The 26,998-nt window shown below is 43.1% G+C and overlaps 1 protein-coding gene and 1 long non-coding RNA gene across 2 annotated transcripts in view; one reads left to right on the top strand and one right to left on the bottom strand.

Moving 5' to 3' along the window:
- The window catches only part of LOC138807373 (uncharacterized), a 34,853-nt gene extending 18,903 nt beyond the window's left edge, over window positions 1-15,950 (top strand). The window contains exons 2-3 of the long non-coding RNA XR_011366131.1: window positions 6,620-6,662; window positions 15,725-15,950. This is a non-coding gene — a long non-coding RNA (uncharacterized lncRNA). The remainder of the gene's footprint in view (window positions 1-6,619; window positions 6,663-15,724) is intronic.
- Window positions 1-26,998, bottom strand: part of Ern1 (endoplasmic reticulum to nucleus signaling 1) — a 98,799-nt gene that overhangs the window by 66,465 nt on the left and 5,336 nt on the right. The window lies entirely within an intron of this gene.

A 26,998-nucleotide genomic window follows, 5' to 3' on the forward strand; every position in this document is an offset into this window, starting at 1 on the left:
CCAATTCTGCAGATCTATTATGTGCTATACAGAATCTGACTCATGTTTAAAACTGTGGCACCTGGCTTCAAGAAGGACTTTTCAACACGACAGAAGGGGAGATTAGTAGAGGCAAACCGCCTAGTCTATCCTAAATAGTCCAACAGCCATCAACTAACTGGTCCCCACAGACATCAGGCTCTGGTTACACAGACCCTCTCATATACAAGGGGATCAGAGATTGCTTTGGAAGGGCCCAGTCTGAGGACTGGGAAGCCTGGATCACCTGGCTCCTCAAGACAGATACTGATGGGGAAATGGCTGCTGATGCAAGTTATGTTTCTCTCAGTGGGATTCAGTATTCTCATTGAAGTTCGAGTATCCTCATTGCAGCCCTATTCTGAGAAGACTAAGTTTTCCACCCCTACCTCAAATAAATGCAAAGTCAAGGCCAGGTCCTCTGTCCAAAGATCTGATTCTAAGAGTAACTTTTCACAAAGTCTAGCAACTTCACCACTCTGCATTTACTAGTAACTACCAACTGCTTGCACAGAGGGGAGTAAAAGCTAAGTCACCAGTCAATTGGTTATTCCCAATACGTAAACTCACCTAATTGTTAGTTACCATTGCATTAATTAGGTCCATATACTGCTATCAACAGTATACACACATATACACACACACACACAGATATTTAGGTAGGATACATGTATTTTGTTTCATTTTTTTTTATTTTTTTAATTGTGAAAATACCGTACAAAGGGGTTACAATTACAAGGGCAAGATAACGAGTACATTTCTTAACAAGCATTGTTGCCTCCTCCTTTGTTTCCCCTTCCCATCCCTTCCCATCTCCACCCCCCCCCCACTCCCCCGCCTCCAGCTAAAGTTGTAAAGTTCGTTTTTTCGACACAACGATTTATACATCTCATTGTTGCAATGGGTCCACCTGTATCCCTATTTAAATGATTTGTTTATTCCCTTCCCCTCCACAAATTATACCAACATCAAATACAGTGAAAGCAGGGGTTATACCATGGGGGAGGGTTGTTTCACTTTTTTAAGACAAGGTCTCTCTAAGTAGCTTAGGCTATCCTAAGGCCCCAATTCTCTCAGCCTTCCAAGTGCTAGGATTTAAATGTGTGCTACCATATCCAGTTTAACTCCTTATATTTTAGGTAAGAAAAAAACTCTTCCTAACATGACTTCTGAGATAAATTTTTAAAAGTATTTAGTGGGGCTGGGAAGGTGGCTCAGTGGTGGAGCACTTGCCTTGCATGCTCGAGGCCCTGGGTTCGATTCCTCAGCACCACATAAGAAAAAAGCCAGAAGTGGCGCTGTGGCTCAAGTGGTAGAGCGCTAGCCTTGAGCTGAAGAGCTGAGGGACAGCGCCCAGGCCCAGAGTTCAGGCCCCACGAACGGACCCAAAAAAAAAAAAAACAATCAGAAATGCTGTATTAACCAAAGAATTACAATTCATAAATTTCCAGGCACAAGGTTCAAAACCTAGCTTCCAAAGCCTGGTTAAGGTGGTAATCTTAGCTACTCAGGATACAGAGATCAGGAAGATCAAGGCCAGCCTAGGTAAAAAGTTACTGAGATTTCATCTCAATAAACAAATTGGGCGTGGTGGTATATCTGTAATTCTCATCATGTAGAAAGCAGTAGGATCACAATCTGAGGCTTCCAGAAAGGCCAAAACCATGTCTAATAAAAACCAATATGAATGGGCTGGGAAGGTGGCTCAGTGGTAGAGCGCTTGCCTTGCATGCATGAGGCCCTGGGTTCGATTCCTTAGCACCACATAAGCAAAAAGAAAAAAAGCCGGAAGTGGCGCTGTGGCTCAAGTCGTAGAGCGCTAGCCTTGAGCTGAAGAGCTGAGGGACAGCGCCCAGGCCCAGAGTTCAGGCCCACGACTGGACCAAAAAAACAAACAAACAAAAAAACCCAACAAACAATATGAACTTCTAATATGAACTTCCCTCTAATTCAGAGGGAAAAAGTGCCATGCATACTTGTAGCTCATACCTACAGTTTTCCAAAGTAATATACACTGACTAAAGATTATGATCATTGTCCCATTTGCACAAAATAGGATTGCAATCTCCATTCCACTTACAAAACTCCCTCTTAAGACATTGCACACACAGAAAACCCAACACTGTGGACAAGAGAGTCACACATACTTCTCAAGTCCAAACTGTACATTCTTAAAAGTTAAAATTCCCACCAGGTGCTGGTGGCAGTAGTCCTAGCTACTCAGAAGGCTGAGATCTGAGGATCATGGTTCAAAGCCAGACCAGGTAGGACAGATAGTCCATGAGAGTCTTATCGCCAATTAATCACCAGAAAACTGGAAGCTAAACTGTGGTTTTAAGTGGTAGAGTGTTAGACTTGAGTGAAAGAGCTCAGGGATAGTGCCCAGGCCCTGAGTTCAAGACCTACAACCAGCAAAAAAACTGAACAAACAAAAGTTAAATTCCTATAAACAAAGCATTATAATTCCTATAAACTAGCACTATATCATAGTGCTAAGTTTAGCAGATTGAGTTAAAAAATACTTTCTACAAATCTCTTCTTCCCAATTCTACCCCAAAAGACTAAAGTATTTATATGACTAATAACCTAATTTGTGACTTCTAGGATTTTTTCCCACAGGCCAGTTTTTGTTGTTCTGTGTGTTTTTATTCTTGTTTTAACTAATATTCACTTATTAGGGTTATTGTCACATAACTTTAATTTTATTAACTTAAGGAAACCAGTCCTTCAAATTAACCATGCAACACTTGGATAAACATGAGCAAGGTTGCCGGCAAGTGTTTTGAATAGAATATCATTATACAATACTGGGTGTACCTAGATTCCTGGAACCTGCCATCAACAAGCAGTTTGACTTTTGCAGTAAAGAGACTTCTTGCCAAGACTCAAATTCACCGGAGAGCTGGACACAATGGTAAAACAAAAGCAAACTGACTTAAGGGTTCACTGTGGCTGACTAGTGAATACATATTACACTTTACAGAATTATAGGCAAGACTGAATTATTCTATTGGTTCAGAATGGAGCAGCTGATTTTAAAACCAGAAAGATACTTTCTACTGTGCTACAACAGAATACTAGCCCTGCAAAGCTTCTCACAAAATGCAATCATGGTATTGAGTATATACTATGTGGAAATTGAACCATGTAACTTGCGGGCAGGGATGGAAGGGGGATATTGGGGAAAAGTGAAGGAAGCAAGGACATTGTCCAAAAAAGAAATGCATTCAGACCTGTGGCTCACACCTGTAATCCTAGCTACTCAGGAGGCTAAGATCTGAGGATCACTGTTCAAAGCCAGCCTGGGCAGTAAAGTCCATGAGACTCTTTTTTTTTTTTTTAAATTTAATTTGATTTTATTTGTGAACATACTGTACAGAGGAGTTACAATTACATGGGCAGGATAATGCGTACATTTCTTACCAAGCATTGCAGCCTCCTCCTTTATTTACCCTTCACATCCCTTCCCAGCCTCCCCACTCCTCCCCCATGAAACTCTTATCTCCAATGAACCACCAGAAAACCAAAGTGGCACCGTGGGTCTCAAGTGGTAGAGCTGAAGAGCTCAGGGAGAGCACTCAGGCCCAGAGTTCAAGCCCCATGGCCAACCAAAAGAAAGAAAGAAAGAGTGCACTCATTATCTATGTTATTAAATGGTAACCCCTCTGAAAAACACCTTAATAATAACTATAAAATTGTATTTAAAATATAATTTTATAAGTGAAATAAATTTTAAAAAACAGAAACTTTATAAATTATTGTCAATCCAGCAGGAAGTATTTAAAAAGTATTCTATAACACAGGCCTTTAGCAGGCATCAGATAAAATTCAAAAAGGATGCATGCATCTATAACTCTATTCTCAACAATGTTATCTACTTCGGCCCATAAACAAATCCTGGGTGCTGCCGATTCTGATTGCTCTACATTAGTATTCAGGAGCATACTCATTCTAATATCCTTGATCACATTGTAGAATACTGTGCCCACAGAGGGCCAAATAATTATTCCTAATCATTCCAGTGGCTCATGCCTGTAATCCTACTCAGGGGACTGAGATCTGAGAGTCACAGTTCTACCTAACTGGGCAGTCAAATCTGTGAAATTCTTATCTCCAGTTAGCCAGCAATAAGCTAGTAGTAAGCTTGGCACCAGTAGCTCATGCCTATAATCCTAACTACTCAGGAGGCAGAGATCAGAGGATTGTGGTTCAAAGCTAACCTAAGTGAAGAAAGTCCATGAGATTCTGTTCTTGAATTAACTACTTCAAAAGGCTGGAAGTAGAGCTATGATTCAAATGGTAGAGTGCTAGCCTTAGACACAGAAGCTCAGGAACAGTGCCAAAACCCTGAGTTCAAACCCCAGAAATGGCACACACACACACACAAAAAGCCAGAAGTAGAGGTGTGGCTCAAGTAGTAAAGTGACAACGTTGAGTGAAAAAGCCATGTTATGAACATGAAGTCCTCGCTGGGCACTGGTGGCTCATGCCTGTAATCCTAGCTACTCAGGAGGCTGAGATCTGAGGATCAGTTCAAAGCCAGCCTGGGCAGAAAAGTCCATGAAACTCTTATTTCCAATAAACCACCAGAAAACCAGAAGTGGCACTGTAGCTCAAGTGGTAGAGCACTACCCTTGAGCTGAAGAGCTGAGGGACAACACTCAGGCCCAGAGTTCAAGCCCCACCCACGACCAGGAAAAAAAAAAAGAAGAACATGAAGTCCTGAGTTCAAGTCCCAGTATTAGCACACGCAAAAAAGAATTTGCCACAGTTGCCTAAGACTGAAATTAACACCTGGTAATTGTATAAACATATTATAAGAGCTCTTCCTGACCCATAGGAACAAAAGCCTTACACTAATCAGGGTAGTGGAATAAACACTCAGCAAGCATAAGAAAGTATTTAAATAAAATCCTGATACAAATGAACAAAACCCAAATATGGAGGTATCTATGTAGACACTTGTGTTTAGTAACATAGGATTCTCACTACGTTTAGTCTCTGGTCTGTGGAATTAGAATCAAGAGTAAAAACCAAATCACAACATTGGTGATAGTAAGAAATTTTTCTAATTGTGTCTGTGTTTTAAGGATTTCACACTACTTCTAAGTCAGCCCAAATTCTGTTATACTTTGTGTACCTGTGTGCAAGTCAGCAAGAATCCATATAATATAGTCATCCCTCTCTATATAGCAGTTTACTTATCAGCTCAGCAAGAATCCATCTACAATATACAGTCATCCCTCGCTATATAGCAGTTCACTTATTTTGGCTTCACTGTATCATGGGTTTAAAAAAAAAAGTACAGGAAGTGGCGCTGTGGCTCAAGTGGTAGAGCGCTAGCCTTGAGCTGAAGAGCTGAGGGACAGCGCTCAGGCCCAGAGTTCAGGCCCCACGACCGGACCCAAAAAAAAAAAAAAGTACATAGTGATCCAGCGATAGGTGAAAATCTGCTAAGTAGCAATAAGTGAACAGCAATATAGTGAGGCATGGCTGCTACATCCTGGATTTTCACCTATTGCGGGGGTCTCTGGAACCTAACTCCCACAATATGTGAGGGATGACTGCAGTTCCTTCTAACCAGCTTGTTGGCTTTTATATTTCCTGATACTATGTCAATTAAGAAAAGTAAGCATGACATTTGCTTTGGATGGGAGTCAGGTATCTAGTCCAGATTCAGAAAAGGGCAAAGACTAATTGAACAGTTTGTGGTTTTCAAACTAAGCAGGTGAGAGTTAAGCTAGTATTTGTGGCAATTCTGAGGTGTGGTGTAATTAACCACCACTTGAGACAGTTACAATTCTTCAGTTCAAACTACTCCTCTTCTTGACTAGATCTGATAAAATGTACTTCATCAGTCCCCTTTATTTCTGAGTGCAAAGGTAGGCTAATTTCACAACAGGTGAATATATTTCTCCCTAAACTGGTTTTGGAGCTCTAGGCTAGGTGTCTAAGGTCAATCAGTTGCCGCTCGGGTTCCTTCTGTCACCTTGGAAGGAAATACACCTGGGCCTGAAAAGTGCTCCAGGAAACTAACTAACCCCCATGGGTCAAGAAAGCAAGTCCTGTTCTTAGAGTGGTGCCAAGTTCCTAAGGTCCCTGAGGATCCTTAGGGAACCAGACCAAATCTTATATTGTATAGATATGAAAACTAAAACCCAAGATGTGAAGTAGGGGTGTGGCTCCAGTGGAAAGTGCCCACCTAGCAAGCATGAGGCCCTAAGTTCAAACTCCAGTATTGCCAATATAAAATTAAAGCTTAGTGGCTATGCTTTGGAATGCTGGTTTTACCACTTTCTGTAGTCTTTACTAAAAGGAAATAACTGCAATGGAGAAAGCTACTAGGTGTACTTGATGGAAAACATCCTAAACAAACTAAGCTAATATATAAAGGACTGGTTTAGAATGAATTCATAAGGACACAGGCCTTTCAAGAAGCCAAACTTGATCCATCTGAGTATAGATACTTGTGTAGCTCAACCTATTTAATAGGAAGTCTTTATGTGGAAACCACAAAGGGTAATAAGTCTCAGTTGGTTAGTATTTCAGTCCTGATAACAGCAACTAATCTGAAACTGTCAAATTTGCTCTTTACACTTAGATTCCTTTAGAGGAGGGAAAGGAAGAGGTCAAGAAGAAAGTAGGTAAGTACTCTAGTTAAATTAAAATTACCTACAAACAACCATATTTATGACATAATTGCCACCCTCACTTGCCAGATGTTGCCAAGCATTATGATAAAGTTAAACATCATGAAATACACCTCTGGCCAGGCCCCAGTCAGAAGTCCCCCATTGTTTGAAGTATGCTGTTAGGGTTTCCCACTTCTCTACCAAACAAGCCCACCATGCCACCTTCATCTCCCCAATTAGGTGGATAGTTATTTAAATGTGTGTGGCTCCACAAAGCACAGATCAAATAGGAGTTTACTGCTCCTGGGATGTGTAATTTTCCAGATGAAAAGGGCCAAAGAGATCACCTTTCCCAGCCCTCTCATTTCATAGGAGAGGAAGTCAAGACCCAAAGAGGTGAGGTGACTTGCCCAAGGCACCACAGACAGTTAACATAGTCAAAGGGCTGGCTCTAGGTCTCTGCCTCCCCATCTGGTTCTTTGCCCACTGCACCACACTATAATTTCACTACTTTAAATCATGGTCCTCTGACAGCCATAAGCTTAAATTATCTCAGGCCTGAAGCTCCCCTTTGAGTCCTGCTGGGGTAGAAGAAGATCAGCTCTCTGATATGAGGGTTGGATCTTTTGGATGCGAACAAAATGTAATTTTAGACTCTCTAAAAACACCCAATATATCAAACAGCACTGCAAATTATACAGGGTGGAGTTTAAAAAAACGTTCTGGATGAAAATTCCTGAGATCCCACAGTAGATCTAAGTGGGTGGGAATAACATCACAAAACGTGATGCTATAAAGTCACAGTTGGGGCTGGGGTGGGGCTTCAGTGGAAAGCATTTGCCTAGCAAGTTTGAGGCCCTGGATTCAATCACAAAAAAAGGAGGAGGGGAGTCACAGCTGTCACCAATAAAAAAAAAATTCTGTAATACACTTCCCACTCAATTCCTTTTCTAATACAAATTGTTTTGCTTTTCAATTGACATAAGATTGCATATATTTACTATTTACAGCATGATGTTTTGATATATGTATACCTTTGGAATGGCTAAATCAAGGCAATTAACAAATGTTGTGGTGAGTCACCATGCAGTACCATAGATCTCTTGAAGACCTGGCTCTAAGGTCTAAAAAGATGCTCTGTCACAAAGATGGTGATGCAGACACTGCCAATTGCTGTGATAAAGCCAGTCATTCTTTTAATGTCAGTGCCAAGGAAACACACAGTACTGATTAGCATGGGGCAACTCATTTGAACAGCAAGAACCATTTTAATGACCACCCATAAACTGATGTGCCTCATGAAGTGAGCTATGACTGTGCTTACAAGGAATAAGATGCTGGGCTGGGAAGGTAGCTCAGCGGTAGAGTGCATGCCTTGCAAGGAATAAGATGCTCACAGTAAAGGAAGCTATCAGACATGGACTTTTTTTATGAAAAAATGTTATGGAGGGGGAGGATTGCGGGGGGAGGCTGGGAAGGGATGTGAAGGGTAAACAAAGGAGGAGGAGGCTGCAATGCTTGATAAGAAATTCATTATCTTGCCCATGTAATTGTAACCCCTCTGTATAGTATGTTCACAAAAAATTAAAAAAATTAAAAAAAAATGTTATACCATTGGCTTCCTATACTTTCAGCATAGGTTTCTTCCTTCTAGGCTCATCTAGAAGACAGTCTTTGTCCAATTCCCATATATTTTGACAGAGACAAGAAAGCATAAGAAACTGCCTGGAGCCAGCTCTGGTGGTGCAGGCCTGTAGTCCTAGCTACTTATAATGATGAGGATCATAGTGAAGCCAGCCTGAGCAGGAGAGTCTGTGACATTCTTATTTCCAATTACTACCAAAATGCTGGAAGTGGAGGCCTTGAATAAAAAAAGCCAAGTGATAATTGTAAGACCCTGAGTTAAAGCCCCAGTTCCAGGACAAAAGAAAAGAGAAGAAAAGAAGCCAGGCACTGATGGTTCATACCTGCAATCCTAGCTACTCAGGAAGAGGCTGAGATCTCAGCATCTGGTTCAAAGCCAGCACAGGCAGGAAAGTCTTTGAAACTCTTATCTCCAAAAAAACAACAAAAAACACAGAAGTGGTTGTGCTGCTCAATGTGGCAGAGTACTAGCCTTGAGTGCAAAAGCTCAGGAACAGTGCCCAGGCCCTGAGTTCAAGCCCCATGACTGATTTAAAAAAACAAAACTGAAAGACAAAAAGTTGCGGCTTGCAAATAGAAGACTCTGAGGATGAAGAGCAAAAAAAGAGCAGCTGGCCTAGAAGGAACATCAATGCTTTCTCTAGTTTATCAAGTGGTTTGTAGGAAATAGAAGCAGAAAATAATTACCAACAAGGAGCCCAGCACTGGTGGCTCACATCTGTAATCCTAGTTACTTAGGAGCTCTGAGGATCACAGTTCAGAGCTAACCAGGCAGGAAAGTCTGAGAGACACTTATCTCCACTAAAACTACCAAAAAAAAAAAAAAAAAGCAGGAAGTAGAGCTATGGCTTAAGTGGTAGAACTCTAGCCTTGAGCAAAAGAAGTTCAGGGACAGTGTGCAGACCCTAAGTTCAAGCCCCAGGATCTGCACACCCTCCCTTCCCCTCCCCCACAAAAAAAGAATTACCAACAAGAAGATAGTAAACCTGTGGATTCAAGCAAGAGGCCTTTCCAGACATCAAGGAACAAAATCTGTTCCTGAAAAAGGAAAAATGGCTATCTAAGACAGAAATGGGGCTGTCACAGGCTCAATATCCCCAGGAATCTCTCTTCCTGATGTCACTGTCCTAGACAGGCCCTGTCTCCTTAGGAGGTCATCTAATTTCATCACCAACTTCTCTGGGTCCAGAAAGTGGGTTACTTGCTCATCTGGACTGAGGGGCAAGGTGGATAAACTTCCAGATTTGTTTTTTTCTTAATGGAGGAATAGCAACATCTCCCTAAATGTTAAATAAGTAAAATAAATATATTAAGAATTTCAAAAGAAAGAGTTATATAAATAGTAAAGAAGGGGACTGGGAAGGTGGCTCAGTGGTAGAGCGCTTGCCTTGCAAGCCTGAGGCCCTAGGTTCGATTCCTCAGCACCACATAAGCAAAAAGAAAAAAGCCGGAAGTGGTGCTATGGCTCAAGTGGTAGAGCACTAGCCTTGAGCTGAAGAGCTGAGGGACGGTGCCCAAGCCCAGAGTTCAGGCCCCACGACCGGACCCCAAAAAAAAATAAATAGTAAAGACGGTCATTTATTAAAAGAAATCTTTGGTAGGCAGAGATCAGGAGAAATTAAATGACATTCAGGCTGGAGGCATGGCTCAAGTGGTAGAATACCTGCCTAGCAAGCACAAGGCCCTGAGTTCAACTGCTGTACCATGAAAGAGAGTAAACAAAATTCAAAACCCTGATGACTCTCACAAACCGGGTTGTTCCCCATCCCTTAGGTACACATAGCAAGAGTACAATAGCTGGTACTACACAGCAAGCTGGACTGACTAAGGAAAGGTTACAATGTTTGCTTTGATGAATTTAAGAAGGAAAAAGAGTGTAACAGTGGAAAAGATTTTTTTAACCAAATGTTCCTACCTATATGGAATTGTATTTCAATTAACCTGGAAACTGACTTATGCAGCGCACCATTTTCTGATGTTGCTGGACAATTGAAGATACATTTATTAAGTGCAATGTAGTAGTTCTTTTTGTTGTTGTTTGATGGAACTGAGAACTGAATTCAGGGGCCTGGAGCTTGCTAGGAAAGCACTCTACCATTTCAGCCACACCCCAGTTCTTTTGCTTTTAATTTTTCAGATAGGGACTCTCACTTTTACCTGGGCTGCCTTGAACTGCAAATTTCCTATCTCCAGCTCCAAAGTAACTGGGATTAATGGTATAGTTGTTAAAAGGTCAGGCTCTAGAATCACATCACCTTGGGTAGTCACTGACCTATCCCCATTGGATGGGGATCATAGTAAAAAAAAAACAACAGTGGCTCATACCTTAAGAGACTGAGATCTAAGGACTGTGGTTCAAAGCACAGGAAAGTCTACTAAACTCTTATTTTATTTTTTTTTTGTGCTGGTCTTGGGGCTTGAACTCAGGGCCTGGGTGCTGTCCCTGAGATTCTGTTTTTCAAGGCTAGCACTCTACCACTTGAGCCACAACACCACAGGTGGCTTATAATATAGCTAGGCTAAGATCTGAGGATTGTGGTTTGAAACCAGCCCAGGCAGGAAAGCCTGAGACTTATCTCCAAAAAACTACTCAGAAAAAGCCAGAAGTGGTGCTAGGGCTCAAGTGGTAGAGGCACTAGCCTTGAGCAAAAGAAGCCCAGAGACAGTATCTAGGCCCTGAGTTCAAGTCCCAGGACTGTTTAAAAAAAAAAAAAGCTAAAGTGCCCAGGCTCCAAGATCAAGCCTCAGTATTGGCACACATACATACACAGGGAGATGGACACTGACACACTGGCACACACACACACACGGACACACACACACACACACACACCGCCACGAACAAGAAGTTACAAAGGTTTGGGGAAGATTTAGGTGCGTTAACATATATAAAGTTCTTAGAGCAGTACCTAACCTATTACATTGTAAGCAACATATCAGTGTCAGTTGACTTTTACACCAAGAACTGTGAAAGAAAGCACAATTTAATCATACCCAAAGATCTGACCCTGCCCTCATGGAGCTTATCATCTAATAGAGAATAGCAGTCAATTACACTAACAGAAAGACCAACTGCTTTAAGTGCAATAAAAGAGATAAAAAGATCTTTGAATCAGGCACTAGTGGCTCACACCTGTAATCCTAGCTATTCAGGAGGCTGTGATCTGAGGATTTCAATGCAAAGTCAGGGCAGGAAAATTTGTGAGACTCTTTTTTTGTTTGTTTGTTTTGTTTTTTTGGGTCCGGTCGGTCGTGGGGTCTGAACTCTGGGCCTGGGCACTGTCCCTCAGCTCTTTAGCTCAAGGCTAGTGCTCTACCACTTGAGCCACAGCACCACTTACGGCTCTTTTTGCTTATGTGGTGCTGAGGAATCGAACCCAGGGCCTCATGAATGCAAGGCAAGCTCTCTACCACTGAGCCACCTTCCCAGCCCCAAATTTGTGAGACTCTTATCTCCAATTAACCACCAAAACACTGGAAGTGGCACTGTGGCTCAAAGTGGTAGAGCACTCACCTTGAGTGAAAAAGCTCAGGGACAGTTTACTGCTGTATTTGAGGATAATATATGTGAGGATAAAGCTGGCCTTCAAGACCAACCTTGACACAAAATCTCTTCTTTCCAAGACCCTTCACCTGAGGGTCTTCCCTGGCCAGTCATCTCCTACAGAATCAGAAAGCTCCCTCCAAAGATCGAAGCATTAAACTACTACACTTTTTCATCTCGCAGATGCTCAATCAAAATATTAACCAGCTAGATGCTGGTGGCTCACGCCTGTCATCCTTGCTACTCAGGAGGCTGAAATCTGAGGATCATGGATCCAAGCCAGTTTGGGCAGGAACGTCTGTGAGACTCTTATCTCTAATTAATCACCAGAAAACTGGAAGTGATGATGTGGCCCTAGTGGTAAAGCACTCACCTTGAGCTGAAGAGCTCAGAGACAGTGCCCGGGCCCGAGTTCAAGCCACAGGACCAAAAAAAAAAAACAACCAAAAACAAAAACAAAAAATTAACCATAGCTGTTCCAGGGTGATTTTCATTCTAGAGAGTAGAAATTTTGGAGTACTGACCTTCTGGGATGAGGGAAGTCACTGAATCATGGCCTCCATTACTCAGGAAGGTTGGCAGGACTTGAGGGATTTAATCAATCTCTGCCAGGCACTCCCTGCTCCACTCATCTTCCTGTTGGCTCACTCTTTAAGTTTCTTTTACTTGCCAGATCACTCATACAACCCCACCCCCAAACCAAACTCTCACTTTAACCCTATATTTATACAGAAAGAGGGTCTACAAAGTAGAAGGCACCAGAGAGCTCTAAGACCTAGAAACTCTTGACTTCCAGGAGCGGGTGACCACACAGAAGACTCAAGAGACTAGGAAAAACTCAAGTCCACAATCATACCTCCTGGGAGGTGACCCAGCAGTGTCCCCAGGCCTTGCCCAGGGCAATCCCTAAGATTCTAAACTATACTTCCCTGTTGTTCAGATTTCTCACTTCTCAGCCTTGTCATTAACTCCAAACTCCCAGTTCCTGGGATATTCCCTTGAGCTTGGCACAGGCTCAGGTTTTTTGGTTTTGTTTCATTTTGGTGGGTGAATGAAGTTTTAAAAAGTAAAGTGGGACACCTAAGCATGTGTTCTGGTTTGGGCTCTAGGCAAGTCATTCGGTTTCTGAAGCTACTGGTTTCTTATCCTATGAAGGAAGAAGTATGAGCTGGATAAAGCCTTGTAGCTCTGACTTATGAAACCTTTGCATCTCCTTAGGTTTTGTGGTAGATTCTTCTAGCCTGAGCCAGTCAAAATATGATTAAAACATACATAACAATTTCTTCCCCCACACACACACATAACAATTTCACAGCACATACAAGTCTTCATGCCTTTGAATACAGTCATCTTAAACCCTGCTCTTGCAACATCCCAGTGTCTCTGCTTATCTTAAAATGCTGCAACAGGGCTGGGAAGGTGGCTCAGTGATAGAGCACTTACCTTGCATACATGAGGTCCTGGGTTCGATTCCTCAGCACCACATAAGCAAGAAGAAAAAAGCCGGAAGTGGAGCTGTGGCTCAAGCGCTAGAGCGCTAGCCTTGAGCTGAAGAGCTGAGGGACAGTTTCCAGGCCCAGAGTTCAGGCCCCACAACCGGACCCTCCCCCCCAAAAAAATGCTGCAACATTAGAAATTAAAAAAAAAAAAAAAAGCTGGGCCCTGCTGGTTTATATCTGTAATCCTAGCTACTCAGGAGGCTGAGATATGAGGATCAGGGTTTGAAGCCAGCTGGGGCAGAAAAAAGTCTGTGAGACAACTTTTATCTCCAATAAATAGTCTAACAAAAAACAAACAAAAACAAAAAGCAAAAAAACAAGCCAGATGTCAATGGCTCACGCCTATAATCCTAGCTACTCAGGAGGCTGAGATCTGAGGATCATGGTTCAAAGCCAGCCCAGGCAGGAAAGTTTGTGAGACTCTTATCTCCAATAAACCACTAGAAAACCGGCATTGTAGCTCAAGTGGTAGAGCGCCTGCCTTGAGCTGAAGAGCACAGGGAAAGCACCCAGGCCCAGAGTTCAAGCCCCATGATCAAAAAAAAAAAAAAAAAAAAAGACCAGAAGTAAAGCTGTGGTTCAAGTGGTAGAGTGCTAACCTTGAGCAAAAAGTGCTCAGAGACAGCAAACACACACACACACACACACACACACACACACACACACACACACACACACACACACACACACACACACACACACACACACACGGTGGGGGGGGAGGAAAAGAAAAAAAGGAAAATGAAAGAAATAAGTAATAAACTGATTCACTTTAAGGTTCAGGGTAAGAAAAATAACTACCATAGGAATCCACTAATATTATGTAGGACTATAACATAACATTTTGCATTATAGACTCCAAAATCAACCATAACCTTAGCTGAAAGATCTCTGTACTTCTCCAACTACAGATCAGATAAACAACTGAACTTCATGCACCCAAAACTCAGAGATTTCTAAGTACTGAACTATCAGATCAGGATGATTTAGGACTATTTTAGAAGCTTAGTTCCAAGTCAGTTAAACAAAAACACAGATAAACTTTTTCTTAATCACTGTGTTTAAGGAAACTGTTTCCTCTTTTGCAAAACCTGACCACAGCAATTGGAATATGAACCCCAACAGACTGATAGGATAAGATTACTGGATGTTCAGTGCAAGTAGTACCTTCAACATCAGAATTTCCCCAGGTCTGGTTTTGTAACTTAGTATTCCACTTTATCTGGAAATATTAATACTTTGACAATGAGAAAAATAATTTAATTTTGGCCAATGCAAAAAATACATATCCCACCCAGTTCCAGTGGCTCACGCCTGTCATCCCAGCTACTCAGGAGGCTGAGATCTGAGGATCTTGGTTAAAGCCAGCCAAGGCAGAAAAGTCTGTGAGACACTTATCTCCAATACACCACAAGAAAACCAGAAGTGGTGCTGTGGCTGAAGTGGTAGAGTACTAGCCTTGAGCTGAAGAGCTGAGGTACAGCACCCAGGCCCAGAGTTCAGGCCCCAGGACTGACAAAAAAAAAGCTGAAAGTGGAGTTATGGCTCAAGTGTTATAGCACCAGCCTTGAGCAAAAAAGCTAAGAGACAGTACCCAAACCCTGAGTACCAACACAAAACAAAACATAGCACATGAGTATTGGGAACAGAGCCATCACAAAAACTCAAGAATTGCAGGCTCTGTTTCCTGAGTTGTAAAGATTTAAGATGTAAAGAGACTCATATTTGCTTAGGATTATCAGACATATCTGAGAACTATTCTTTCAGATGATTAGACATACACACACACATACACACACACACACACATATACACATACTTGTATATTTGTGAGCTGGGATGTAGCTCAGTGGCAAAGCACTTGCCTAGCAAGTGCAACGTCCTGGGTTCGATCCCCAGTACCAAAAAAGAAAACAAAACAATACTTGTATATTTGTATGCCAAACCCACTCTTGGAGTGCAGGAAAGGTTCTATTTAGGAAAGTACAGTGGTCAGGGAAGGCCCCATGCTTCTGCTGAGTCCTACAGGACAGGTCTAGGGGTGTGGCTCAAGTGGTAGAGTGAGTGCCTGTCTTAGCAAGCAATAGTACTGAGCTAAAAACTGTTAGGAGCCAAAAGTTAAGTCTCTCAAACTTGATAGGCTTAACTATCTCACTGGAACAACCTGAGGCTGAGTTTACAGAATCCCACCTTTTCACCTCGCCCTAAAGTACTAACGACCACCTTTTTACCCCGCCCTAAATCTACTAAGGACCAACTTTGCACCATGCCCTAAGTCCAAGCATATAAATACCCTTGTGTGATAAATAAAAATTGGCAGCTTGATCAGAATCCTTGTCTTGCTGTCCTTCTTCGTGTCTCTTGTCCCTTCATTCCTTCTTGCTTAGGTTCACCGCCCTCGTTGAAGTCCTGCGGGTCGGGACAACTGGCGCCCAACGTGGGGCTGGAGCCTCTGACTAAGGAAGGAACGCCGTTCTCCGGGAAAACTTGGCCAAGTACAGTCCGAGATCGCGAGATCGCCTCGATAGACCCCGCCGAGAGACAGATCCAGGAGGAGAGTGGGGATGGCGCATGGTGACAAGCAATGTCGTCACACGATCTATTTCTGTCAGACCTCAGGGAGGCCTTCAAGACACGGGGAACGCGGGTTAAGAAATTATTTTTCTCATTCATAGAGGACTTGTGTCCTTGGTTCTCCTTTGAAGGAATCATAGATGCAAAAAGCTGGCAAAGAGTAGGAGATTGTTTAAAAGATTATTATGAAACCTTTGGTTCAGAAAGGGTTCCTGCTACAGCCTTTTCCTATTGGAATTTGATTAATGACATTTTAAAATGTTCTCTGTTTGATAGTGGAATTTTAAAACTTGTAAAAACGAGAGAGGAGGTTCTCCAACAGGCCTCTCGGCCCCCTGCGGCTTGCCCATCGGTTGTATTAGATCCTGTACCCCAGACTGCCCATTCCCCTCAGAATAATTTAAATCCCGAGGAGGCCCAATATCATCAGCCTGATTGGCCCCCCTTACTCAGTCACTCCCTACCTCAGACTAAACCCTCTACCTCAAATATTCCGCATTCCTCCTATGCGCCCCCTCCCTTTTGTAACCCAGCCTTTCAAGGGCCCACTGCCCCTCCAGATCCAGATGTTTTTTCTCCCCCCCCCTTTACCTAACCTGGCACCTTTACGCGAGACCCTTCAACATAGGCGAGAACACCTTCAACTTTTAAAAGAACTGCGGTCCCTTGATTACGAACTCCGCACACTGGCCTTGGCTGATACACCAAAAACACCTGATAAAATTAAGGTTAGATCAGGCCATCAATCAGTCCTCGCCTTTCCAGTAACTCGGAGCCAGACAGATAGGTCCTCAGAGGGTGAGGAGGACGAATCAGAAGAGGAGGAAAAGGAGGATGAGGAGCAGGATACTGGAGATGAAGAGGAACAACCCACTCAGGGAAAAGGCTAACAAGAGTATAAGAGGCTTAGCCTTCGGTTTGTTGAAAAGCTTAAAAATCCATGTGCCCAATATGGCCTGACTGCCCCTTATACGTTAGCCTTGTTAGAGAACCAAAGTGCGCGCTGGCTCACCCCTAATGATTGGAAGTTTCTGGCCCGCGCCACCCTTAGTGGGGATGATTTTGTTTTATGGAATGCGGACTTTAAGGAACAATGTAGAGAGACCGCACAAAAAAAATTTGGCTAAAACATCTTCAAAAACCTGGACCTATACTAAACTTTTGGGTAATGCGCCCTTTGATACCAATGCTAAACAGGCGCGCTTTCCTACCGGACTTTTGGCACAAATTCAAAACGCTGGCCTTTATGCTTGGAAGCGTCTCCCTCAAAAGGGATCGGCTACTACTTCCCTGGCAAAGGTTAGGCAGGGGCCAGAGGAACCCTACAGTGACTTTGTCTCATGGCTTAACTTGGCTGCCGAAAGGCTTCTTGGGCCAAGTGAAAGTGCCTTTGTTACACATCTTGCCTTTGAAAATGCTATTCCGGCATGTCAAGATGTCCTCCGACCACATAAAAACAAGGGTGACCTCTCTGAGTTCGTCAGGCTTTGTGCTGGAGTAGGAACCGCGCACACCATGGGGCTCGCCATAGGTGCTGCCTTTACCAAGGCATTTCAAGGTTCAGTCGCCAGCTCGCATACTTGCTTTAATTGTAAACAACCTGGTCACTTTGCACATGAATGTCCCTTCCGCAAACAAAGCCAAGGGGCAATGCCCTCCCAAGCTACAGGTAGACCACTCCCTGCCACTCTTTGTCTTTTAGATCTAGAACAAGCGGCCCCAAGGTGGCTGCCAGAATGCTTGATAAAACAAGTGAATGGCTTATCACAACCCAGGGGAAACCTTCCCCCACCACCCCAGGATGATGCCTTTTCTCTTGCAGATGCAGCTAGAACTCCAAAGGTGGACCTTCCTGTTTGAATTTATTAAATAACAGATTAATCTCTTGGTTTCTAAGCCCATACAGGTTCATCACCATTGCCTTGATATGGCAGACCGTGGCATTGAGCTCTAGGATTTACCCCAGGCTTTTAATTAGTGTTTTGCCATGAGCTTGTTCCAGTGGGAAACAGCCCCCCTTCTTTTTCTTATTTAGAAAACCCTCCTTATTCATAACTCCTGACCATTCAACGGGCAAGACCTATTGCCATAAGGGATAGGTTCGCCCCTCCTCCTATAGGCCCCTCCGCTTGGGGGAGGATGCACCTATGGGAGGAAGAAGAAATGCTCTAATCAAGGGTGCAGGTAAGACTGCAGGGGGATGGATCCGCGAGATCCCAAGACTCCTGAGTGTCAAGCTCTGGTGCATGACGGTTGGCATGCATACCCACAAGCCGTCTCTTAAAAAAACATGCCAAGGCCTGTAAAACTCCCCTCCCCGAGTGAGGACGCTCGCTCGGGAATGGAGAAAAACCCTGGGCCCTTAGAGGAGCAGAGCCTCTGTCACCCCCTTAAAAAGAGCAGCTAACAATTGATGGTCAGCCGAGCGCTGGTGGCTCATGCCTGTAATCCTAGCTACTCAGGAGGCTGAGATCTGAGGATCGCGGTTCAAAGCCAGCCCGGGCAGGAGAGACCGTGAGACTCCTATCTCCAATAAACCATTCAGAAAGCCGGAAGTGATGCAGTGGCTCAAGTGGTAGAGCGCTCGCCTTGAGCTGAAGAGCTGAAGGACAGCACCCAGGCCCAGAGTTCAAGCCCCATGACCAGGAAAAAAAAAAAAGAAAGAAAGAGAAAAAAAAAAAAAAACAATTGATGGTCAATTTTCTAAATAAGAAAGGGGGAGATGTTGGGAGCCAAAAGTTAAGTCTCTCAAACTTGATAGGCTTAACTATCTCACTGGAACAACCTGAGGCTGAGTTTACAGAATCCAACCTTTTTACCCCGCCCTAAATCTACTAAGGACCAACTTTGCACCACGCCCTAAGTCCAAGCATATAAATACCCTTGTGTGATAAATAAAAATTGGCAGCTTGATCAGAATCCTTGTCTTGCTGTCCTTCTTCGTGTCTCTTGTCCCTTCATTCCTTCTTGCTTAGGTTCACCGCCCTCGTTGAAGTCCTGCGGGTCGGGACAAAAAACTCCAGTACCACAAGAAGAAGAAGAGGAAGAGGAAGAAGAGGAAGAGGGAGGAGGAGGAGGGAAAAGAAAAGGGAAAGTGACTTCCAAGTCTATTGACAAATGTCAAGTCGGTTCCAGGGGAACTTTGGATCTGGCCCATCTCAGTCAATGTGGTAGTTAGAAAGTGGGTTTTCCCAAGCAAATAGAATCTGAGTAGCAATCAAAATGAGTCCAGACAGACAACTGGTCATCTGCAGCATTCCATAGTCAGGCTTTCCTTCTGCATAGAAAGCCTTCAGGAGATTGCTGGCTTGAGCTATGAGGGTGATAAGGATGCAACCCATCAGCTCTCATGTGAAAAGGGAAAGGATATCACCAACTGTATCCTCCCATCATTTTTCCATCCTGAAAGTTCTTTTTTTCTTTTTCTTTTTTTTTCCGGGGCTGAGACTCCAACCCAAGACCCTATACACACTGGGCAAACTCTTCCACTTAGCTACGGCCCCAGTTCTGAAAGCTCCTTTTTTTTTTTTTTTTAAACAGATAGGAACTCAGGGCTTCACACTTGTGATGCAGGCAGTCTACCTACCACTTGAGCTATGGCCTCAGCACTTCTTAGTTGCTTTTCAGTAATATCCAACATTTATGACTGGGCTGACTTGACCCCATGACCTTCCTATTTCTGAAGGGAGGAGCTGGGATGGGATGTGCACACCACCACAGCCAGCTTTTATTGGTTGAAAAGGAGTCTTGAGTTTTTGCCCAGGTTGACCTTGAACTGGGATCCTATCTCCACCTCTCAAGTAGCTAGGATTACAAGTGTGAGACACTGTACCTGGCCAAAAATTTATTTTTGAAAAAATAGCAATGTGCCTGGTGCTGGTGGCTCATGTCTGTAATCCTAGGTACTCAGGAGGCTAAAATCTTAGGATTGCAGTTCAAAGCTAGCCATGACAGGAAAGTCTGTGAGATTTTTATCTACAATTAACTACCCCTAAACCAGAAATAGAGCTGTGGCTCAAAGTGGTAGAACACTAGCCTTGAGCAGAAAAGCTCAGGAACAGTGCCCAGGCCCGAGTTCAAGTGCCAGGACTGTTCAAAAAAAAAAAAAAAAAGCAATGTTCAGCCAGGCACCCATGGCTCACATCTGAAATCTACCTATTTAGAAGACTGAGATCTGAGGACAATGATTTGAAGCCAGCCTGGGCAGGAAAGTCTGTGAGACTCTTATCTTCAATAAATTACCAAAAAAGCTAGAAGCAGAACTATGGTTTCAAATGGTAGAGCACTAGCCTTGAGCCAAAGAAGCACAGGGACAGCACCGAGGCCCTGAGTTCAAACTCAAGTAGAGGCAAAAAAAAAGAAAGAAAAAAAGAAAAAGAAAGCAAGCAACAATCATACACATACATATACAATGCACCATTTTGATACATGTATAGAATGTGTAACAATCAAGTCAAGGTATGTCCATCATCTCAAACATTTGTCATTTGCTTCGAACATTCAATTCCTTTTAGCTATTTTGAAATCGACAATACATTTGTCCCACTTGTTCTACCAAATTCTTTTCCTACCCAATCCTACCCCTGGGGCCTGTCTTTACCTTTTTCTCTTCCCCTGTCCAGCCTATGATAACCACTATTTACCTTCTGCTTCTATGTGACCAACATCTTTAGCTTGTACATGTTGTAGGTGCCTGCCTTATTTCACTTAACCTAATGTTCTCTAATTCCATCCATGTTGTCATAGTAACAAGATTTCCCTCTCTTCATAACTGGGTAATCCTCTATTGTATGTATGTACCACTTTTTATCCATTTATCTTTTGATGGACACTTAGGCTGATTCCAGATCTTGGCTGTGATTGGTGCCTTAATAAACATAGGAGTACAGCTGTGTTCTTGGCAGTTCCTTTTTGCTTCATTCTTGTGCCTAACTGTCCATTAAATTCCTTTTATCTATTTCCCTTAACTATTTCACTCTTGGTGCAGAAGTTTATTTTTGAGTTTGACAGTACCAGGGCTTGAACTGAGGGCTTTGTGCTCTCACTTCACTTTCTTGATCATGGCTGGTGCTCTACCACTGAACCATGTCTCCAGTGCAAAAGGCCCTTTTAAAATCATAAGGACAATTTTACCTATGAGAGAACCTAGAAAGCAGCATTATTTTAATGCTCAGGTCTGTTAATATATGGAGAAGGCAAAAATGATCAATAAGCAAAATGTTGGGTAGCTTCTAATAAACATCCAAACATTTTATAATTCAATTAATTAGTAAGCCCAGACATCAACTAGAGCTGATTAAAGTAATTTCAAGAATCTGTAGTCCAAGAATATCCATGGTTCTTGTATTAGCTACCCTTTAAAAATTGAGCAATAGAATAAAAACCTAATACTAGGCTCTTTCTAGTCCTATCACTTAACAGAATTTAGCAATCCTAACCTCCCTACAAAATGAGCCAACAGCTTCTGTAGTCTAGTCGAGCACACTGAGACATCCTTGAACACAAGGATGTTTATTCTGTCCAGGGTAAAGGTGCAGGAATTATCTGAAGGCCCTAACCTTGCTGCATATTAGTCACCTGGAGATTAAAGCATTGTTTTTAAAAAATGATGCTAAGCTCCCCTCCCATTTACTCTGATTCCCTTCACCTGGGATGGTGTCTGAGCAAGGGCTTTTTAAAAGCTCCCTAGGTGACTCCAGATTACAAATTTGAAACAGGGCTGGCAAGCATTGCCTCTAGCAACAGTCCAAGTTCCAGCTGTGGCCTCTGTGCAGATGCTCCTCTCATGTCTGCAGGCCCCTCAGGAGGCATGGGCCATTTGAGACAGACAGACAGACAGAAAGACAGACAGACAGAGAGACACAGAGACAGAGGGAGACAGAGACAGTCAGAGAGAGAGACAGAGAGACAGAGACAGAGACAGAGAGAGAGAGAGATCTAATTTACCTTAGTCAACAACCTCCTCTATCTCAGTCAATAGCAATGTCAAGTTCTAGAGATCTAACAGCACAGAAAATGCACGAAAAAAAATCAGTTTCCATGACAAGTACTCCTGAGACCCAAATAATCATTCTCTCATCTGAGAAAGACCTGGGAAAGTAGCCCACTGGAGAAAGAGATGTCTTTGAATTATAATTATAAATTAGCCTACTAACTAAGGAAGTCATGTTTAATACATAAGACAACACTGGATCAAGGTTCATTTTTTTTAATAGTGAACAACATCATGCCCAATGAAAAAATGAAATAGACATGGAATAATCACAAACCATTTAGCTCATGGGGTTTGGCAATGGAAAAAGTAATCTCATTAATGATATGAGGAGCCCACTGAGAGGACACCACATACTTGGGTCAGATGCAATGAAGCAAGTATCCTGAAGGCCCCTCTCATTCTGTAGAACATGAATTACCATTGAGATCTCATCAAGGCATACAGAAAACAGACAGCTAAAGCAACATCTCCTCCCACTACTACTTATTTAATAATTAAATAGTGCTTGCCTTACTGATCTTAATGAGCCTCAAAGAAGTATTCACTTAGTACTTGCTAAGTGCAAATTCCACAAAGAATGCAGAGAGAAGCCAGTAAGATTGCCCCTCTTCCCTTCAGCACAAACTAGGCAGAGAAACGTACATACACCCCCCTCTACAGCACCTTCCTAAACTACTTCTCCCTTCCTCATACACACCTGCTTCTGAGACCCACCAAAGCTAATCTGCATCCCTCCATTGTGGCCCGTGGGCCACTACCATGGTCACAGTCACCTTTCTCCTATCATCATAGACTGGCTCCCTGGTAATAGAACAGCTTGGGAGGTGGGAGCCTCTGTGAAGAAAACATCAGAAGCAGACTGATCATTAGACAGTTCTATCTTTTCAGGATTTCCTGGTGAGGAGTGTGACTGAGAGCAACTTTGGTTTAAGACGTCTAAAACATGAACTTTCAGTTTTGCTATTTCAGATATATTACAAGGCAAGATGTTGCTGAAACACATGCACCTGCTTGGATATTATTAGACCTCAAACAAAGAAATGAGTGTGGCAGCTTCTTGATGTCTACTCGTTTCAGAGCTGGCTCCAGGCCACTTAATATGGCTTCAGCTCCCCATAGAGCTCCTTAGGTGAAGGCAGGGTTTTTCTCAAAGCAGAATCTCTACACTACTGCAACCCTGTGTAAGAGATCACAAGTTGCGATCTCCACAAGCCCACAGCAAGCCTACTGGACTGCCCTTCCCTAGGTCCCAGGCTTTATGGTACCTCTCTTTTGTCAGCTCCTCACTGTGAAACTGGGGAGCTAGACTGAAGTTCTAACAGACGCACAGCGAGGGCTGGTGACCAGAGAGAACAGGAAGATCAAGTCCAAAGTTCTGTTCTTCCACTCACGCATGAGCTTGGACAGGGTGCCATCCTTCTCTGGTCCCTGCTTCTTCAACTGTTTGTTCAAAGGGGTCATGGTTTCAAACTGGGAGGGGCCAGTCAAGCCTGAGAAGGGTGGTATTCTGCTAAATCCCACTCTCCAAGGCTCCAGTATACTCATACCGTGACTCGGGGATGTGCATCCTATTCCTTATGCAGAAAAATATTAAGATTTGTTGAATTAAATGGTCAAGATCCCATCTAGTGGTCTCACACACTCTGAATACAGTACTTCTAGGAGACATTACACGTCTGTTCATATATGCTACCACAGCTCAAAAAAAATTCTGCAATTTTTTGGAAACTTCCTTCAAAGAATGTACATTTGAGTTCTCTAGATGGTAGAAAATCCTGTTCATTTGAGGATGGATTTCATTTTAAAAACTAAGTAAAAATCAAATTGAGTAGCTTCAACAAACTGTGATAAAACTAAGAGCCAGGAGCTAGTGATTCAGTCCTGTAATCCTAGCTACTCAGGAGGCTGAACTTGAGGATTACAGTTCAAAGCAAGCCTGGGAAGAAAAGTCTATGAGACTCTTATCCCCAACTAACCAGCAAAAAGTCTGAAGTGGAGCTGTGGCTCAAATGGTAGAGCTCTACCTTGAGCGAAAAAGCTAAGGGATAGCACCCTGGCCCTGAGTTCTAAACCCAAGTACTAGCACCAAAATCAGCTTCACTGTACTAGAAAAGCAGCAATGAGGCTGATTGTTAACATTATGCCCACCTTTGGTCCTCAGCTCCACCCATACCTGAGCTCCTCCCTGCCCTGGAATTCCCGCCCTACAGCTGGCCACTCCCTCTCTCCACCCAGACCCACCTGAGCACCCCCCCCACCTCACTTCCTGCCCCAGACCCTCCAGCTACCTGAACAGGGATGGATGTCATGTATTCCCTCTTCAGGGAAATATGGCTCCTCTAAAAAACCTTGTAATAATCGTTCAAAAAAACACAAAAAACAAAAACCCAAGTCCTAACAACTGTGGTAAAAACTGCAGTGTGACTCATCTAAAAGCTATATTAAGTGAAGACTAGAAAGAATTGGGCAATGTTGTAAGTTGTGTAAGGGTATTTGGCTTAAGAGTAAATATGTTTTTGTTTCTTTCTGTTTAATTTTAAAGTTATTTTGTTTTAAGCTAATTTAATACTTAGTGGGTTAGATAAGTTATTAAATGATACAACTGAAAAGTTATACATGAAATAACCCAAAAAAAGGGGGGGGAGATGGGAAGGGCAAACAAAGGAGGAGGCAACAATGCTTGATAAGAAATGTACTCATGGGCTGGGAAGGTGGCTCAGTGGTAGAGTGCTTGCCTTGCATGCCCGAGGCCCTGGGTTCGATTCCTCAGCACCACATAAGCAAAAAGAAAAAAGCCGGAAGTGGTGCTGTGGCTCAAGTGGTAGAGCGATAGCCTTGAGCTGAAGAGCTGAGGGACAGTGCCCAGGCCCAGAGTTCAGGCCCCATGACCGGACCCAAAAAAAAAAAAAAAAAAAGAAAAAGAAATGTACTCATTATCTTGCCTATGTAATTGTAACCCCTCTGTACGGTATTTTCACAATTAAAAAAATTAAATACCTCAAGAATAAACCTTCAAAGAAACACCAAAAATAAAAAAGAAATAACCAAAAAAGTTTTGTTTTTAAGTTTGATTTGTATAACATGTAAATTGACCCTAAAGGTAGTTTTGTGTGTTTTTTTTTTTTTTTGTGGGGGGAGTAGGGGTCCAGTCATGGGGCCTGAACTCTGGGCCTGGGCGCTGTCCCTCAGCTCTTCAGCTCAAGGCTAGCGCTCTACCACTTGAGCCACAGCGCCACTTCCAGCTTTTTTTTTTTTTTGCTTATGTGGTGCTGAGGAATTGAACCCAGAGCCTCATGCATGCAAGGCAAGCGCTCTACCACTGAGCACCTTCCCAGCTCAGGTAGGTTGGTAGGTAGGCAGGCAGGCAGGCAGGCAGGCAGGCAGGCAGGCGTGCACGCGCGCGTGCGTGCATGCGTGTGTGTGTGTGTGTGTGTGTGTGTTTTGGCAGGTAGGTAGGTGTGTGTGTGTTTTGGCAGGTAGGTAGGTAGGTGTGTGTGTGTGTTGGCAGGTAGGTAGGTAGGTGTAGGGGTGTGTGTGTGTGTGTGTGTGTGTGTGTGTTGGCCAATCCTAGGGCTTGAACTCAGGGCCTGGAGGTAGGTGTAGGGGTGTGTGTGTGTGTGTGTGTGTGTGTGTGTGTGTGTGTGTGTGTGTGTGTGTGTGTGTGTGTGTGTGTGTGTGTGTGTGTGTGTGTTTTGGCCAATCCTGGGGCTTGAACTCAGGGCCTGGGCGTGTGTGTGTGTGTGTGTGTGTGTGTGTGTGTGTGTGTGTGTGTGTGTGTGTGTGTGTGTGTGTGTGTGTGTGTGTGTGTGTGTGTGTGTGTGTGTGTGTGTGTGTGTGTGTGTGTGTGTGTGTGTGTGTGTGTTTTGGCCAATCCTGGGGCTTGAACTCAGGGCCTGGGCTTTGTCCTTGAGCTTTTTCATTCACGGCTAAGGCTCTACCACTTGTGCCAAAGCTCCACTTCTGGCTTTTTTTTTTTTTTTTGATAATTTATTGGAGATTAGAGTCTCACACTTTCCTGCCCCGACTGGCTTCAAACTGTGATCCTCAGATCTCAGCCTTCTGAGTAGCTAGGATTACAAACTGAGCCACCAGAGCCCAGCTGGTGGTAATTATTTTTAAAGTGACATACTGTTTTGTATGAGTAAATTCAGGTTTGTCTGTGGGAAAGCAAAACAAAACCACCCAAGTATTTTTTTTATTGGCACGTATACTTTAATGTTTGATGTGAATTAGCTACACAGATAGGCGCATGTTTTAAGAAGAGCAACCTCCAACAGTGCAGCTTTTGATTTATGAAGTCTTAAGGCAGATTTCCACTGACCTTACAACATACCAAACAATCTGTAGGAAGGTAGCCTACACTTAACACCAAGATCACAGAACTACCTCAGGGTATCTCAAGGTGCTTATGGGGGACACATCTGCTAAAAAACTAATCTGAAACCAAAGGGGTGACTTAAGCCATAATAAAAAATTTTCTCAAGAGGTCTTAGGAATAAAGGGTACTATTGAGAGTATGCCATGGTTACCTCTCTCTCTCCCGGCTCGCTCTATAGATAGATAGATAGATAGATAGATAGATAGATAGATAGATAGATAGATAGATAGATAGATAGATAGATATCTATAGATATCTATAGATATAAACAAAATCTAAATATTCCATTTTCACCCAACTTAAAACCATACTGCTAAAAGAAAAATAACAGCTTAATTTAAATGGCTATCAAAGCCAGGCATAGTGGATCATACCTCTAATACAAGCCCTTGGGAGGCTGACAAAAGGATCTCACATTCAAAGCCAGCCTGGGCTACATAGAGTGACCCTGTCTCTCCCCCCCACCCCACCCAAAAAATAAACAAAACTATAATCCAATGTGGCTCAGTGGTAGAATGCTTGCCTTACATCCATGAAGCCTTGAGTTTGATTCCTCAGTACCATATAAACAGAAAAGGCCAGAAGTGGTGCTGTGGCTCAAGTGGTAGAGTGCTAGCCCTGAGCAAAAGAAGCTCAAGAATAGTGCCCAGGCCCTGAGTTCAAGCCCCAGGACTGGCAAAAATAAAAAAAAAAAAAGGTTCACACATTATTCAT

This window comes from Dipodomys merriami, unplaced genomic scaffold (assembly GCF_024711535.1).
Source record: "Dipodomys merriami isolate MVZ:Mamm:240054 unplaced genomic scaffold, mDipMer1.0.p SCAF_42, whole genome shotgun sequence".
NCBI classification, from domain to species: domain Eukaryota; kingdom Metazoa; phylum Chordata; class Mammalia; order Rodentia; family Heteromyidae; genus Dipodomys; species Dipodomys merriami.